This window comes from Scyliorhinus canicula, chromosome 15 (genome assembly GCF_902713615.1).
Source record: "Scyliorhinus canicula chromosome 15, sScyCan1.1, whole genome shotgun sequence".
Lineage (NCBI taxonomy): Eukaryota > Metazoa > Chordata > Chondrichthyes > Carcharhiniformes > Scyliorhinidae > Scyliorhinus > Scyliorhinus canicula.
In genome coordinates this window covers 64,266,270-64,283,909 of record NC_052160.1, presented here as the reverse complement: position 1 = coordinate 64,283,909, position 17,640 = coordinate 64,266,270, and positions in this window count along the sequence as shown.

Below are 17,640 nucleotides of genomic sequence, written 5' to 3'. Positions count from 1 at the left end.
GCCCAGAGACTATTGGGAGTAGTATGACAGTTCTGGACACCAATCGCACGGAGGCAAGCAACAAAAAAAATAAAATTCCAGGAATTTAATTCATAAGGGCAGACCCGTTATGCCCATTTTCTCTGGAAAAGAGGAGACTTTGAGGCTCCCTAATTGAAATTTATAATGTTATGCGAGAGATGGAGGCAAACTGTGCACTGTTGCAACAGTTCAAATACCAGGGGATCCAAGTTAAACATTAAGAAGTTAGGAATAAGGAGAGAAGCCAAGTGAAACTTTTTTTGCACAGAAAATAATAGAGTTGTGGAATTAGTTACCAGGGGATAGCCACTGAAGCAGATAACACAAATAGAGGCAATTAGGGACATTTGTGGAGAAGGAGCAGCAGCTCATGGGATTATGATGCCTCTGAAGGGATGCACCTGTTTGACATAAGGGTCTCATGCATGTTTCTGAACAGTCTTTTGTTCTTAAGCCCTGACTTAACAAGGCACTCATTCTATTTCTGAAGAGATCTATTCGGAAAAACAAAATGATAATCATTGAATTGCAGGTCGCATAGCAAGGGGCACAGAAAGATTTATTATAGGGAACTGGTTTTCTGAGGTAAATTTCACACTCCCCATTACACTCTGATCATGTCTCACCTCGCTACATACTGAATATGTTGCTAATCACTTGAGGAAACCTGGACCGGAATTCTCTGGCCATTGCGATTCACTGTTCCCGCCTGCACTGCCTCCCTCCCTTCCCCTCCCACCCCCGTGGGTTTCCCAGCGACATGGGGTGGCTTCAGTGGGAAATCTCATTGACAAGCGGCATGAGTAGTGAATCACAGAATCACAGAAAAATACAGTGCAGAAAAGGCCCTTCAGCCCATCGAGAGTGCTCCGCCGTATGAAAGGCACCTGATCTGCCAATCGTAATCTCATTTGCCAGCACTTTGCCCAGAACCTCAAATGTTAAGATGTGCCAAGTGCTCATTCATAGAATATACAGTGCAGAAGAAGGCCATTTGGCCCATCGAGTCTGCATTGGCCCTTAGAAAGAGCACCCTACCTATGCCCACAACCCACACCTCCACCCTATCTGTACACCTCCGCCCTATCCACGTAACCCCACCTAACTTTTTTTGGACACCATGGGCAAATTAGCACAGCCAATTGATCTAACCTGCACGTCTTTGGACTGTTGGAGGAAACCGGAGCACCCGGAGCAAACCCACGCAGACACGGGGAGAACGTGCAGACTCCCACTGACAGTGACCCAAGCCGGGAATCGAACTTGGGACCCTGGAGCTGTGAAGCAATTATGCTAACCACTATGCTACCGTGCTGCCAAAAGTACCATCCAGGTACTTTGTAAAGGATGTGACGCAACCTGCCTCCACCACCCTCAAAATCAGTGTGTCCAGATAGTCACCGCCCTCTGGGTGAAAAAGGTGTCCACAAATCCCCCCCTGAACCTCCCACCCCTCACCTTGAACTTGTGTCCTCTCGTAAATGACCCTTCAACTAAGGGGAACAACTGTTGCCTATCCACCCAGTCCATGCCCCTCAAAATCTTGTACACCTCAATCAGGTCGACCCTCAGTCTCCTCTGCTCCAGCAAAAACAACCCAAGCCTATCCAACTTCTCTTCATAACTTAAATGTTCCATCCCAGACAACATCCTGGTGAAACGCCTCACCACCCACTCCAATGCAATCACATCCTTCCTATAATGTGGTGGCCAGAACCTCACACAGTACTCCAGCTGTGGCCTCCCAATGTTCTATATAACTGTAACATGACTTCCTTGATTTTGTCATTTATGACACCGCCAGGGAAAGGCACATTGCCAGAAAACACGGGGTTTGGGGAGAATAAATATATTTCACAGTTTAATAATCAAACCTATAAATTTCTATGACTCCAATGTTTTAGTGCTTTAAAGTTTCCAAAGATGCTTGTGTACAAACCAGCAAGCTAAGTTCTTTACTCTTATAGAATGTACCATGACCACCAACCATATTACCTCCCATATCCTAAGAGACTGCACCTGTGGAGCAAAATAAGGCAGACATGCAAAGAATTGGCATCAAGGGGAATACTGAAAGGCCACACGCACCTGCGTTGCTGTGCTCCCAGCAAAAGTCACTGCCTTTGGGGAGGAATGGGGGATGTATGAATGAGCCAGAATTTAATTTTCCTCACTAATTGATCTAGGTGATATGGGTTTTCATAGGTACATTTACCTCTTTTCTTCTTCATGAGTTGCTATGACAATAAGTGGGAAATGTCCACCAGTGAAAGCCAAAATGTGTTTCATTACTAACTCTCCTGGTCTGTATCAATAATATCCAATTGGGGTGCATGATGGTGCTTTTCTATCAGTAGTGGCTATATTGATTAGAATAATTAAATTGTTGGTCCAGTATATTATTTTCCAAAAATGACTTGGAATTAGAGTGCAGGGATCGAAGTGTTTACTACAGAAGTTAAGTGCTCAACTGGTTAATTCCATAGAATCCAACAGTGCTGAAGGAGGCCATTCAGTCCACCGAGTCTGCAACAACCTTCCGAAAGAGCACCACTCCTCCGGCCTATCACCGTAACCCCATCCAATCTGCACATCTTTGGACATCAAGGGCCAACTTATCATGGCGAATCCACCTAACCTACACATCTTTGGACAGTGGGAGGAAACCGGATCACCCGGAGGAAACCCACGTGGACATGGGGAGAATGTGCGAACTCCACACAGTCACCTAGGGCAGAATCGAACCTGAGTCTCTGGAACTGTGAGGCAGCAGTGCTAACCACCGTGCCACCCCACTGTGCTGCCCCAATCAGGTTGGAAGTGACCAATTAGATCCAGGATCAGGATAGCAGAGAACGGTGTTTTGGTTACAGTAAATGTTTCACCACATAAGTACAGGATAGGAATCTGCCCATTAGCGAAAATCGACCTGCCAATAGCAAGCATCGCAGTACATCAGAAAAGGGGCGACTGGGGAAGAAGCAACAACATTGTAGATTAAGCTAAAATGGTCCTTTGATTATGTTATACCGCTAGCAATTATGTGCACCAGATTTCCAAATGGAAATGACTCCAGTAAGTTTTGAGTTGAAATTTATGCTGAATTAATTCATACTGAATTTTGCAAGTCGATGTTTATGCCTTCTGGGAACATTTTTCTGCTCTAAATGGTAAAGACTGTTAGATTTCTGTAGTTGGTAAATAATTCTGTTTTTCTCCCCCTCAAACATTGGCTTTGAGAAAAACCTAAAGAATTGGAACCTTTGCTCATCACTGTGTGCGGACACCATGTGGTGATTCATTCTGTTGCAGCGTTAGGAGCTGATTGTGATTCTTGTGAGCACGCACCAGCTTAAATCTTGGAGCTAGGCTTTTTAAGTTTTTGTCGTATGATTAGCATTTTCTGTGTATTTATATTTTAAGTAGGGTAGTGGGAGTCTGGAATCCGCTGCCCGAGTTGTGGCGGAGGCAGAGACCCTAAACGAATTTTAAAAGTTCCTGGATCTACACATTGAGTGCTGTAAGCTACAGAGCTATGGACTGGGTGCCAGAAGGTGGGATTAGAAAGGGCACCTGGGTGTCCCCGGGTTGGCATGGACAAGATAGGCCGAATGGCCTTCTTCTGTGCTGTAAGTTTTCTATGATTCTAAGTATCCAATTTTCTTTATTACAGAGGTTGGAAAGAAAATAAATACAAACGAAATAGGGGTAGCAAGAGTCTGCAACCAGGCATGTGACGTATGTCATGTTGGTCAAAATGGTCCTGTTAAAAAACGTACTGTCATGGTGCTCCTCACCCATTCCATTCGTGTATGTATGCTTGGCATTTTATGCTGATATACCAGCAAACTATTACCTTTACTTAAAATGCATGGCGAAAATTCAGTACCAAAGTTCTGTTATGAGGAAGTGCACATTGGAAAAGCCCACTGCATTAGATCCATACCTGAATGTAGTATTGCAAACATCACAGGATTTGGTGGGAGCAATGCCAGAAGCTTCCTTTTTATATTCATTAAGTGTTACTGGGAGAGCTAGCATTCATAGAATCCCTACAGTGCAGAAGGAGGCCATTCGGCCCATTGAGTCTGCACCAATCCTCTGATGGAGCACCTTACCCAAGACCCGTGCCCTCTCCCTATCCCTGTAACCACACCTAACCTTTTGGACATGAAGGGACAACTTTATCATGACCAATCCACATATCTGCACATCTTTGATCTGAGGGAGGCACCCGGAGGAAGCCCACACAGACACAACAGGAATGTGCAAACTCATCACAGACAGTCAGCTGAGGATGGAATTGAACCCGACCTCTGGTGCTGTGAGGCAACTGTGCTAACCACAATGCCATGGGGACCTTAGGCAAGTGCTGTTCAGCACTGGTCCCCAGAAATGGGAGCCAGGCAGAGCAGCACTTGGGGGGGGGGGTTCACCCAGGGGAGTGGAGGCCCCTGGATGGTTGACCTCCAGGCAGGGTGGCATCCTGGCACTGCTGGTGCCACCTGGGCACCATGGCACTTCCAGCCTGGCAGTGCCACCTGGGTGCCAGTCTGGCACTGCCAGGATGCCCAGATGGATAGTGCCTGGGGGTGTTGTGCCAAGTTGGGGTGTGGAGGGGCTTGCGGACCCCTTATAGGCATTGGGGAGGCGGGGGGTTCGAGAGTTTGGGACGCCAGTTAAAAATAGTGTCCGGATCCCCTCCTGGACGAAACAAAAAGGCTGGCATTGTGACACAGTGGTTAGCAATGTTGCTTCACTGCGCCAGGGACCCGGGTTCAATTCCAGTCTTGGGTCACTGTCTGTGTGGAGTTTGTACTTTCTCCCTGTGTCTGCATGGGTTTCCTCCGGGTGCTCTGGTTACCTCCCACAAGTCCTGAAAGACGAGCTTGTTAGGTGAATTGGATATTCTGAATTCTCCCTCTGTGTACCCAAACAGGTGCCGGAATGTGGTGACTAGGTGCTTTTTACAGTAACTTCATTGCAGTGTTGATGTAAGCCTACTTGTGACAATAAAGATTTTATTATTATTATATCTGCAGGGGTATCCTCCTGATGCTCCGGTTTCCTCCCACAGTCCAAAGATGTGCACATTAGGCGGATTAGCCTTGTTAAGTTACCCATTAGTATCCAAAGATGTGTAGGTTAGATAGAATTACAGAGATAGGCTGTGGGAGTGGGCATCGGTAGGGTGCTCGTTCAGAGTTTTGGTGCAGATTCGATAGCCAAATGGCCTCCTTCTGCACTGTAAGGATTCTATTATGCAACAGAGTAAAATATTTGCCAAACTAATCTCATAGAACTCTCATTCTCTTGAACGGAGTTCACTTTGCAACAAATTGGTTTTCACTTCATGAAAGCAGAAATTCATGAGGTGGTTGGTTGAATCTGGTAATGTGCACTGTGCACCTCAATGACTGCAATTTCATTGATAGAGAGAATCGTCCTTGACAGTTTCAATGTACAATTTGACACAAACTCTGGTTCCATATCTGATTTTCACTACTGCGAATAAAACAAGAAGATCATTTCACCAAAGTATTCAACCTGAATTTCAGAATGCCCATCAGGGCTTTCTATATTGTGGAACTAAAATATAATCAGTGCACAAAACTGAAATGCTTTAATCTTATTGTGTAATTTTGACATGGAAATCTTCAAAAATGAAAGGGTCAAAGGGCAACGTGGAAAGAGTGTTGTTTTTAGCATTCAAACAATAACACTTCTTACACACTGTCAAATCTGCTTCTAGGCAACTAATGGAGCACTCAAGAGCTTAACATAATTGGTCCATCAGAAGTCTTGCTCCCGTCGCCATTAACTGTGAGATCTGGGCAGAGATACGCAGACTTCCCAAAGCACTTGCTCCAACATTTGAACTTTGTGGTCACAGTAGAAAAGATTCCATCAGACCACATGTAGACCAGTTTAATCAGGAATTTTGTATTTTCAGCCTTATGGATGAAAGACTTTACTTGTGCCCAATACCATTGTGAAGCATATTAACAAGCTTCAGGAGGTGAACTACTCTGTGACACAATGCTTGCAAAGACAGCCTTTCACGGAAGTTTAAGCTCAGTCTAGATAACCAGATTTGGACTGTTTATATTACATGCTGTGAAAGGTTCTGAGACTTAAATTCAAGGCAGCAAGACAAAAGAGAGACACAAAATTGGCTGTCTAATAGGAGGGCAGCCTAAGACATTGGAATCCCCGCTGAAGCTCCCAAGCTGACAGGTTCATCAAAGACCTTTAGCTGTGGCTTTCGGAGGACTGTGTGAAGCTTCATCAAAAGGTGCTAGGAAAGAGCGTGAAGAGCTGATGGAATGATCGGAGTATGAAATGAAGTGAAGGGTGATGGATGCTCATTGAGCTAAATTGTTACACAAGCTCTCGCTTTGTTGCTTGTCTGCATTCAGCTTGTTACATTTTTCTCCCTCACAGCCAACATTTCTAATATTGTGGTGGGGCGGGGGTAGGGGGGGATTTTATTTGGGAGCAGGTTTTTTTCGGGGTGGGGTGGATTGGCCTTTAAACTATTTCTCCACCTGGACTCCATTATCGTTCTGCTGACCAGTTGCCTGCCCGGAACAGGCAGGAAGAGGCAGCTGGATGGCGATGGGGAAGTCAAAATCACATGTCCTGGAGGTTGCCCAATAAGCTGCTGGTACGTAGCAATCAAGCAAGAGTGGGACATCAACCTAGACATTGTCTTTCTAGCTGGATGCTCATCCCATTTCCAGCTGGACATGGGAGGGTGAAGTCTTCTCCCCATGGATTTGATCCACACTTTCCTAATACTTTATTCACATTTCCAAAATGCATTTCAAGTGAATTATTTAATAAATGTGTTGTTGTGAGTTCGAACACATGAGATAATTTGAATGCACAGCATCACTCATATTAAGCCAATAGCAATAAATAAGTAACAGTCACAAAACGCATTTCATTAAAGTACAGGTTTGGGGCGGGTTTCCCAACCACTCACCACGTGTTTTGTGGCGCCAGAGGACCAGTGGCGGGATTTCCCGGTACAGCCATTGTCAAATGGGGCTGAATGTTTACGGCCGTTCCCGCCGCCCGATCATGCTGTCCCACCGACAATGAACCCCCCTTCCCGCACCACCATGGTTTCCCCGGCGGTGGAGAGTGCGAACAACGGGAAAATCTCTTAATAGCAGCGAAATCGAAAGATCCCAAGGGTGGGAGCGGCCGTAATATCCCACCTACGGTGTGCTGATGTAGTGTTAGGGTAGGGATATAGGGCAACGGGTCACCATGAATTGGAGGCAGGAAGAAAAAAGAAGGGACATGGAAGATCAGGGATCGTAGTCTAAACAATTCCTGCTGCTTGTCAGCATGAAGGCTGTTTTGGAAAGGTAAGCCCAAGAAGTAAATTGGCACTGGGCACAAAAAAGACTGAGCTTCCATTTAGATAAGAGGTGAGATTTTCTGTCCCTTCCCACCGGCGGGATCTTCCGGTCCTGCCAAAATCTACAGACGATTAACTGGTTCGTCAGCTCCGCTGCAAGGGAATCCTCTGCGACAGGATGGGAAATCCCGCCTAATATCAGTCATGTCCACAGGATCTCCAAAAATGAGTTAGCTTTTGAACTGTATCTGCTGTTATGCAGGCAACTATATCAGCAGAGCAGAAACTCACCAGACCGATGTATGACTAATTCATCTATTTTTGGTGGTTGAAACCTGAAAGAGTCGAACATCAAAGTTAATGAATATTGAACTTTGCCTTGGAGCACTGCAATGTAAAGGCCCAATAAGTTGCTGTTGGAAGACAAGACTGTCCCACCCAGCCCCCAACCACCAGTGTGGCACCCAACCTAAATGATGTGCTTAAGTTCAATTAACGCTTGAATCCGCAAACTTCTGACACCAAGGTAATGATAAAATCAACATGCAAGCTGCCTCCTGGGGTAGAATTGAAAACCCTCAAAGGCAATTTGTGTAAACTGCCCACAATCTGTGACAGCAGTTCAGCTCTTTTCAACAAAAATAACAATCAAACAACATGATTAGCAATCATTGAACTCGTACTCATTGTATGATCATGTTTTAGACCTGATAATGAATGTCTTCATCCATTTTGCTGATCTTTAAATTCCTAACTCCCTTGGAAAATTAATGTTATATTTTAAAATACTGTTGTGAAAATTCTGCACATAAACCGAATAGGCACGATTGTAAAATTTAGTTTTTGTATCGTCTTGAAAATCTTAAACATTGCTCACTATCATTATGAGACATCAACACAGTGCGATCTCTGTGAAAATGATGCTCCAAAACCTAGCAGGACACCCTTCAGGCCACAGAATAGCTGATCTTGCCTAATTACTTCAATTAATATGGCACTTACACGCCTGAAAGGGTTTGTTTAGATAGTTTGTGTAAGAATTATTTTCATTCATTGCAGCCAACAGTTCAGTTAATTAATTAAACATAATACCATGGATACTGGAATCTGAAACAAGAAAACATTGGAAAATTCAGCAGGTCGGCCAGCATCTATTAGGAGAGAAAGAGAGTTAACAATTAGAGTCCTTTTGGTGCTTCACCGAACTGAAAAGAGGGAGAATGTGTTAGTTTAAAGTGTAACTGTGAGAGATTGCAACAAAACAGAGCAACTTTATGAACAAAAGACAGATTGCGTGGTGTGTTTGTGTGTGCATGTATGGGATTTGGGGGGGGTTGCACTGAGGCAATACATGTATGGGGTTATAGTTTAAAATGGAGAAAAAAATCTAAAGTTGCCAAACTCAACTTTCAACTCCCAGTGCTGTAACATACCGAACCACAAGATCAGGTACTGCTTCTCCAACTTGCACCAGGCCTCTTTGGAGTATTGCAGCAGGTCATGTACGGACATGAGGCATGAGGGCAAGTGCTGAGTTAAAATGGCAGACGATAGGGGCAGACTTGCAGACTGAGCGAAAGTGTTCTGCAAAGCAGTCGTCCAGTCTGCGTTTAGTCTCCCAGTGTAGAGCAGTCCGCATTGGCAACAGCGAATACAATAGAGCTATTAAAGTTTTAAATTAAATTAATTTCTGAACTTGGCCCACAATGATTGTAAATTTTGGAGCCACTGTTTCCTTTTTCTGTTCCAGAGTCAGAGCCCTTGTGATGAGCAGAAGGGTCGGTATCAAGGTTGTTTGGAGACAAAATATTGCACTCAAAGCAAAGTTCTTTTTTTAAATTTTAGAGTACCCAATTATTTTTTTTCCAATTAAAGGGTAATTTAGTGTGGCCAATCCACCTAGCCTGCACATCTTTGGGTTGTGAAGGTGAAACCCACGCAGACACGGGGAGAATGTGGAAACTCCACATGGACAGTGACCCAGCACTCAAAGTAAAGTTAGTGAGCCAGGATGTACCATAAATATTCTTTACGTCCCACATAATACCATAGCACCACCTCAAGCCATAATTACATGTCATTAAAGATACATTATATGTTGTTTCTCACTTATGAAGAAGTGTTTTTAAAATTCCATTTCGAAATGAGTTTAATTTAAGACTGGTGATCCACTGTGTTATTGTGTGTGTGCCTGTATTAGGGGATGTACAGTGGTACCTATACTACAGGTTCGCCGGTAGCCCCTGCCTGCTAGCTCCGCCCACTAGGAGCCATATAAATATGCATGAGTTCGCCTGATCAGCCTCTTTTGTACCCATTCGAGTCTTTAGTACAATTGATCGTGCATCAATTTATTACAGTTAGATTTTCCGCATCATGGACATCAGGATCAAACCAGATCGCTTGCAGCTGGATCTGCACTCGCCAAACGCCAGAAAGGACATTAATCACTGGCTGGCTTGCTTCGAGGCCTATATCAACTCAGCGACCCCGAGCCGACGGAAGCTCAGAAAATCCAGGTTCTCTACTCAAGGTTGAGCTCCAGCGTGTTCCCGCTGATACAGGTTGCGCCGAATTACGCGGGTGCCACGGAACTCCTTAAAGAAAACTACGTCCAGAAGACAAACGCTCTATTTGCAAGGCATGTACTCGCCACTCGCGTAACTACCTGGTGAGTCGATTGAAGACTTCTGGCGGGCTCTTATCCCACTCGTACGGGACTGCGGCTGCCAGGCCATCACGGCCACGGAACATTCCAATCTCCTCATGCGTGATGCATACGTGACAGGGATTGCATCGGACCCCATCTGGCAACGACTGCTGGAAGGGGCCGCGCTCGACCTAACGGCGACAAAACCTTTAGCGCTCTCCATGACAGTTGCTTCTCGTAATGTACAGTCCTACCCCGCTCGCCGCACGGCCCACCCATTCTACCCCTCGTGGACCCCGCTACCGACCCCCCCGACTGGGGCCACCCCTGCACAATATGCCTGCGCTGCCCGCCACACCGCGCACTCTGGGGGTCCCCACTGCTACTTCTGCGGCCAACAAAAGCACCCCCGCCAGCGCTGCCCAGCCCGCGCTGCCACCTGCAAATCCTGCGGCAAGAAGGGCCACTTTGCGGCGTTGTGCCAGGCCCACGCAGTTGCCGCTATCGCACCAGGTTTTGCTCCCTTTCCCCAGCCGATCGCACAATGAGCGCCGCCATCCTCTGCTCCCAAGGCCACGTGCGACCAGTGGGCGCCGCCATCATCTCCCCCCAGGTCCACGTGCGGCCCGTGAGCGCCGCCATCTTGCGCCGCCCCCACAACGTGCGCACCATGGACGCCGCCATCTTCCCCCCCAGGTCCACGTGCGGCCAGTGGGCGCCGCCATCTTGCCCCACGCCCACAACATGCGCTGCATGGGCGCTGCCATCTTCCCCCCCCCCACAGGCCCTTCGGACGTCGCCATCGCCACCATTTTGTCTTCCCTCAGGACTGGACTGCTGGACCCGGGTCGCTGCCACTCCTCATCGGACTCCTCGGACGACCGCCCGCTGCTTGCCTCCATGTCGCTGGACCAGTCCCGTCCTCACAACCTAGCTACCGCTTCAACGACATTGCTAATCAACAGCCACGCGACCTCCTGCCTACTAGACTCTGGGAGCACCAATAGCTTCATCCACCCGGACACGGCAAGGCACTGCTCCCTTGTGGTCCATCCTGCCAACCAGTGGATCTCCCTGGCCTCCGGATCCCACTCTGTCCCGATCCGAGGTTTCTGTGTGGTCAACCTCACCGTGCACGACGTTGAATTCAGCGGTTTCCGCCTGTACGTTCTCCCCAATCTCTGTGCTACACTATTACAGGACCTGGATTTTCAATGTAACCTCCAGAGTCTCACCCTCAAATTCGGCGGGCCCCAACTCCCACTCAGCGTTTGCGGCCTCACGACCCTCAAATTTGACCCTCCCTCCCTCTTTGCCAATCTGACTGTGGATTGCAAGCCCGTCGCCACCAGGAGCAGACGGTACAGAGCCCAGGACAAGGCCTTCATCAGGTCCGAGGTCCAGCGGCTGCTTCGAGGCCAGCAATAGCCCCTGGAGAGCCCAAGTGGTAGTGGTTAAAACTGGGGAGAAACACAGGATGGTCCTGGACTACAGCCAGACCATCAATCGGTACACGCAGCTCGATGCATACCCCCTCCCTCGCATATCTGATATGGTCAATCAGATTGCACAGTACCGGGTATTCTCAACGATTGACCTTGAATCCGCATACCACCAGCTCCCCATCCGTAAATCGGACCGTCCCTACACTGCCTTCGAGGCGGACGGTCGCCTCTATCAATTTCTTAGGGTTCCCTTCGGCGTCATTAATGGGGTCTCGGTATTCCAAAGAGAAATGGACTGAATAGTTGACCAGTACGGACTGCGGGCCACGTTTCCGTACTTAGATAATGTCACCATCTGCGGCCACGACGCCAACCTTGCCAAATTTCTCCGCACCGCATCTCTCCTCAACCTCACTTACAAGGAGAAGTGCGTGTTCAGCTCTAACCGCTTGGCCATCCTCGGCTACGTAGTCCAAAACGGACTCCTGGGGCCCGATCCCGACCGCATGCGCCCCCTCATGGAGTTCCCCCTCCCCCACTGCCCCAAGGCCCTCAAACGCTGCCTGGGGTTCTTCTCCTACTACGCCCAGTGGGTCCCACAATACGCGGACAAGGCCCGCCCACTGATACAGTCCACTCAATTTCCCCTCATGGCCGAGGCACAACATGCCTTCGCCCGTATTAGAGCAGACATAGCCAAGGCCGGATGCATGCAGTAGATGAGACACTGCCCTTTCAAGTAGAGAGCGACGCTTCAGATGTCGCCCTTGCTGCCACTCTAAACCAGGCTGGCAGACCCGTGGCATTCTTTTCCCGCACCCTCCATGCCTCCAAAATTCGACATTCGTCTGTTGAAAAGGAGGCCCAGGCAATCGTTGAAGCGGTGCGACACTGGAGGCATTACCTGGCCGGCAGGAGATTCACTCTCCTCACTGACCAACGGTCGCTAGCCTTCATGTTCAACAACACGCAGCGGGGCAAGATCAAGAATGACAAAATCTTGCGGTGGAGAATAGAGCTCTCCACCTATAACTACGAGATCTTGTATCGCCCTGGTAAGCTCAACGAACCCCCAGACGCCCTCTCCCGAGGTACATGTGCCAGCGCACAAGTGGACCAGCTCCGTGCCCTGCACGACAGCCTTTGCCATCCGGGGGTCACTCGGTGTACCACCTAGTCAAAACCCGCAATCTGCCCTACTCCGACGAGGAACTACGGACAGTCACCAGAGACTGCCAGGTCTGTGCGGAGTGCAAGCTGCACTTCTACCGGACAGACCGTGAGCGCCTGGTGAATGCCTCAGTGTGGATTTCAAGGGGCCCCTCCCCTCCACCGACTGCAACACATGTCTCTTTAGTGTGGTCGATGAATTCTCCAGGTTCCCATTCGCCATCCCATGCCCGGATATGACGTCTGCCACCGTCATCAAGGCCCTCGACTCCATATTTGCTCTGTTCGGTTTCCCCGACTATATCCACAGTGACAGGGGATCCTCATTCATGAACGATGAGCTGCGTCAGTTCCTGCTCAGCAGGGGTATCGCCTCCAGCAGGACGACCAGCTACAACCCCTGGGAAACAGGCAGGTAGAGAGGGAGAACAGGATGGTATGGAGGGCCGTCCAGCTGGCCCTACGGTCCAGGAACCTCCCAGCTGCTCGCTGGCAGCAGGTCCTCCCGGATGCACTACACTCCATACGGTCACTACTGTGCACCGCCACAAATAACACACCCCATGAACGTGTCTTTACCTTCCCTAGGAAGTCCACATTCGGGGTGTCGCTCCCGACTTGGCTCGCTGCTCCAGGACCGGTTCTACTGCGTAGGTATTTCCGACTCCACAAGGCGGACCCCTTGGTGGACAGGGTACACCTGCTCCACGCAAACCCCCAGTATGCCTACGTGGAGTTCCCCGACGGCCGCCAGGATACGGTCTCGCTCAGAGACCTGGCTCCCTCGGCTGCCACTCCCACTCCCACACATCTCCCCACCCACGCGCCACCAGCATCAGCCCCACCAGGTCCATCCCTCCTTCCCCTGCCCACGCTAGAGGACGAGGAAGATTTCGGCACGCTCCCGTAGTCATCCAGCTACTGGCCAGCACCAACACCGCCAGCACCAACACCGCCATCACCACCGACGCCGTCGACGCCGCCACCACCTGTACAGACATCGCCACCACTGTTACGTCGCTCCCAGCGAGCCGTCAGACCACCGGACAGACTTAACCTCTGACGGGCACCGTATTACAAGATGGACACATATATTTTTTTCCCTCCCCTCTGTAAATAATTCACAATTCTGTATATAGTTCCGCGCCGCCCCCGCCGGACTCATTTTTAACAGGGGGTGAATGTGGTGATCCACTGTGTAATTGTGTGTGTGCCTGTATTAGGGGATGTACAGTAGTACGTATACTACAGGTTCGCCGGTAGCGATGGGCTGAGTGCCCGCCGAGTCTGGCCGAGTCCCGCCGGCGTCGTTCTCGTGTGGTCCTATCCGGCAGGACCTCGGTGTTCTGGCTGCAGGGGGGCGGCCTGGTGGGGGGGGGGGGGGGGGGGGGGGGATCCGACTCCAGAGGGGGGCCTCCACGGTGTCCTGGCCCATGATCGGGGCCTACTGATCGGCGGGCTATCTTATCCCAGGGTATGGGGTGGGGGCCTATGTTCCTCTGCGCCAGGCCCCTGTAGGTCTCTGCCATGTTGCGTCGGGGCCGGCGCGGAGATGGCAACCCACACACATGCGCAAACGCGTACCGGTCATGGCGCGTACGTGCAAAATCGCGCCAACCGTGCTTATGCCCCTATCGGCAGCTGGAGGCTGCATGAAGTGCTCCAGTGACGTGCTGGCTGCCTGTGCGGCGCAGTATCACTGATCCTAGGGGCCAGATGACTCCGTCATAAAACGCTCCGCCGTTTACGACGGCGTCAACACTTAGTCCCAGGATCGGAGAATCCCGCCCTTGTAATTTAATAACCAGCAGAATTACTTGTCAGTGAGGAAATCTTTAAATTACAGACAAATAATTTATTGGTAACGAACTGCAGTTTTGTTTATATTTTACAGGTTGTGGGCTTTGCTGGCTATACCAGCATTTATTGCCCATCCCTAACTGCCTCTGAAAAGGCGGTGGTGAGCTGCCCTCTTGAACTTCTGCAGCCCACAAGTGACTTTTAAATGAGGTTGAAGTGCCGAGTTCTGGATTGAGATCGTCAAGATTGAATTTCTAGTCAAATGTGTTTCTTTGAAGGAATTTAATTTTTTTAAAGTTAATTTATCAGACATTTTGTGGCATGTCGAGGTTGAGAATTGAACATTTTTACTTTCCTCCTTCTAACTACATTTCTCCCCACTCTTCCTAAAGGTGTTAAATTCCTAACTAGGGCTATGGTTCTGCTCAACCTCTCTAACCCTGCCCAAGTGTGATGAAATTGTCATATTGTTTGCAATAATATTATTAAAACGTGGGTTAAGATGCATAGAGGCAGTTTTACTGCTAAAGAGGTGATTAAAGTGTCATAAAAGTGAGATAATCATTGATTTGCAACTGAAGTGTTCTGCTAATTGATCTTGAGAACCATTTACTTATTTACAGATAACTAGCTAATGGAATGTTGTTTACATTTGAAGGGTACAGATAATTTACGAGAGGTGTTGGCAGGATTCTCCGTCGTCCGATGCCGAAATTGTGGCGGGCCCCAGGTTCACGCCAAATCGCAATTCTCCAGTGCCTCGGCAGCAGCGTCAGTGCGTCCCACTCCACATTTAGTGTAAATAGCATTTTCATTTCGTTAGGGGGCCTGACCCGGTATTCTCCGGGGCTTCCGTGATTCTCCACCTCCACGGGGGCAAATTCCCGTCGGTAAGGTTCACTTGAGCTTTCAAACATCATGAAACATGTGCCGTGGCTGCTGAGGGGGAGAGAGGGGGTATGGAAAGTGTTCAATATTGTGTTGCTGGCCGGGGGTATTCTGCCAGAGCCGGGGGGGGGGGGGGGGGGGGGTGGGAATAGCGGGGGTGGCCAAGAGGTGGGCTGTGGGGACAGGGTGAACGGACATGGAACACCATTGCCACAGCCTACATGCAGCTGCACACGCCGCTGACTGCCTACTGTGAATCTAGTTCCATGGGTATCCCCCATTCCACACCCCAAGTGCCCTCTGGCCCCAATGGGATGGGCGCGTTCTAGCGCAGCTAGTTCCATCTTGTTGGCTGGGATGACTGTGCGTGGGGAGGAAGTGGGTATATACGGCTGCAGCTTGCCAGCCTCCTGGGTGTCAATCCCGAACCCGGCGGATCCGCCATCTTTTCTCATTGCAATCGACTGTGTTCCAAATGGCGCTGGTGCTAGCCCCTGAACGGTCGCTGTATTGGTTCAGGCACGGCACCAGTTTTTCTATTGTAGAAGTCACTGGAATCCCGACCTGGCATCAACACTTAGTCTCAGGAATGGAGAATCCAGCCAGTTGTGTTTGGTGCTGGCTAAACAAGTCAAGGGAGATGTTGTAAAACGGTATAGAAGTTGCCGGAGTGTGGCGACAAGGGATTTTCACAGTAACTTCCTTGCATTGTTAATGTAGGCCAACATTAATGTAAGTCAGCACAGCCAGCATCACAAGGAGGAGAGAGCTGGTGATCCTGAGGGGTGGGTATCACTGATGAGGTTTCTGCCCTGAAAGAGGCAGAGAACCAGGGAGGGCTCCAAGGCCAGGGTGGAGGTGTCCTCTGGTTGGGGTGAGCTCTGCTGATCTCCTGCTTCATCTGCAGTGGGGCAGAGCCTCTGAGGAGTGCCAACACTTGGTTGGCCCCTGATTGAGCCTGGCCCTTGATGATACAGCTGGGGTATTAAAGTGTTCAGAGGGGCGGCCTGGGTGGGCTCCCAGATGCCCAGAGGCCTTGTGAGCATTCAAAGGACACAAGTAGCACTCAACAGTGTGAGCAGCCAGGAGCCTGTAAGTAGCACCAAAGGCAGATTACAGCAATGGTGGTCTGAACCAGGCCACCCTAATCTCGAGCCGGACATCCCAAATCCATAGACTTGGTACAAAATTGTTCCCCACTACTGCCCCCAGCCTGGATAGCCACCCCCCAGCAAGCTGGACTGTTTTTGACGGTTTTTCAGTGTTTTCTTAGCCTCCGATTCATCCTCCACAGCCATGGTGCTCAGTCCAAATTTGTAAATGATTATAGTAATTCACGGCCCTGAAACATCCATCTGAGAGGGGCAGAGCATCTTGGGAGGGTGGAGTATGAAGTGTCCAACCCGCTAATCACATTTAAATGCATGCAAATGTCGGTTTTGCATGACCCAACCTGTGCAAATCTCGTTTTCGCCACTGGGGTGGGACCAGAGAATGACCATCGAATCGGCGCCGGCCGCAAACCTTAACTTGTTCTAGAGGCCCAATTGTCCACCCGATCGTGATTCTTGTTTCCGCCGTTTCGAGGCTGAGAATTCATCCCCATGATCATTCTTTAAAGTACCAAATTGTTACTTATCGTACATTTTAATTAAAATAGTTTTTGCTACTTCCTTGATGTCCATTGCAGTTGACTTTCCTATTTTTCTCACTCTTTTTTTGTACTCTCTAATTCTGGATTTCCTTTTGTCTTTATTTTGACTTTATCCCTTACAATTCTTTCCATAATTTAAAAAAAAACTTTTCCATTTTTCATCTCTTGACCTGACAATTCGACCAGTTGGCTATTAATTTCATGCTTCCTACTACGTGTATTTTAACTTCAAACCTTTCATTTTTCCTTTAAATGTGTATTTTCCTGCAATGTTATTCCTACTATTTTCTCAATTCTTTGTCAGTTAATTGCTGATTGACGTTTGGGTGTCTTGCTATAGGACACAATGCTGCCTCACAGTGCCAGGGAGCCGGGCTCAGTTCCAGCCTCCGGTGAATGTCTGTGTGGAGTCTGCACGTTCTCCCCCTGTCTGCGTAGGTTTCCTCCGGGTGCTCCAATTTCCTCCCACAGTCCAAAGATGTGTAGGTTAGGTGGATTGGCCGTGATAAATTGCTCCTTAGTGTCCAGAAAGTTAGATGGTGTTATGGGGATGGATGGGGGGACGTGTGCATAGGTAGGGTTAGTTTTCGGAGGATTGGCGCAGACCACGGGCTGAATGGCCTCCTTCTGCACTGTAGTG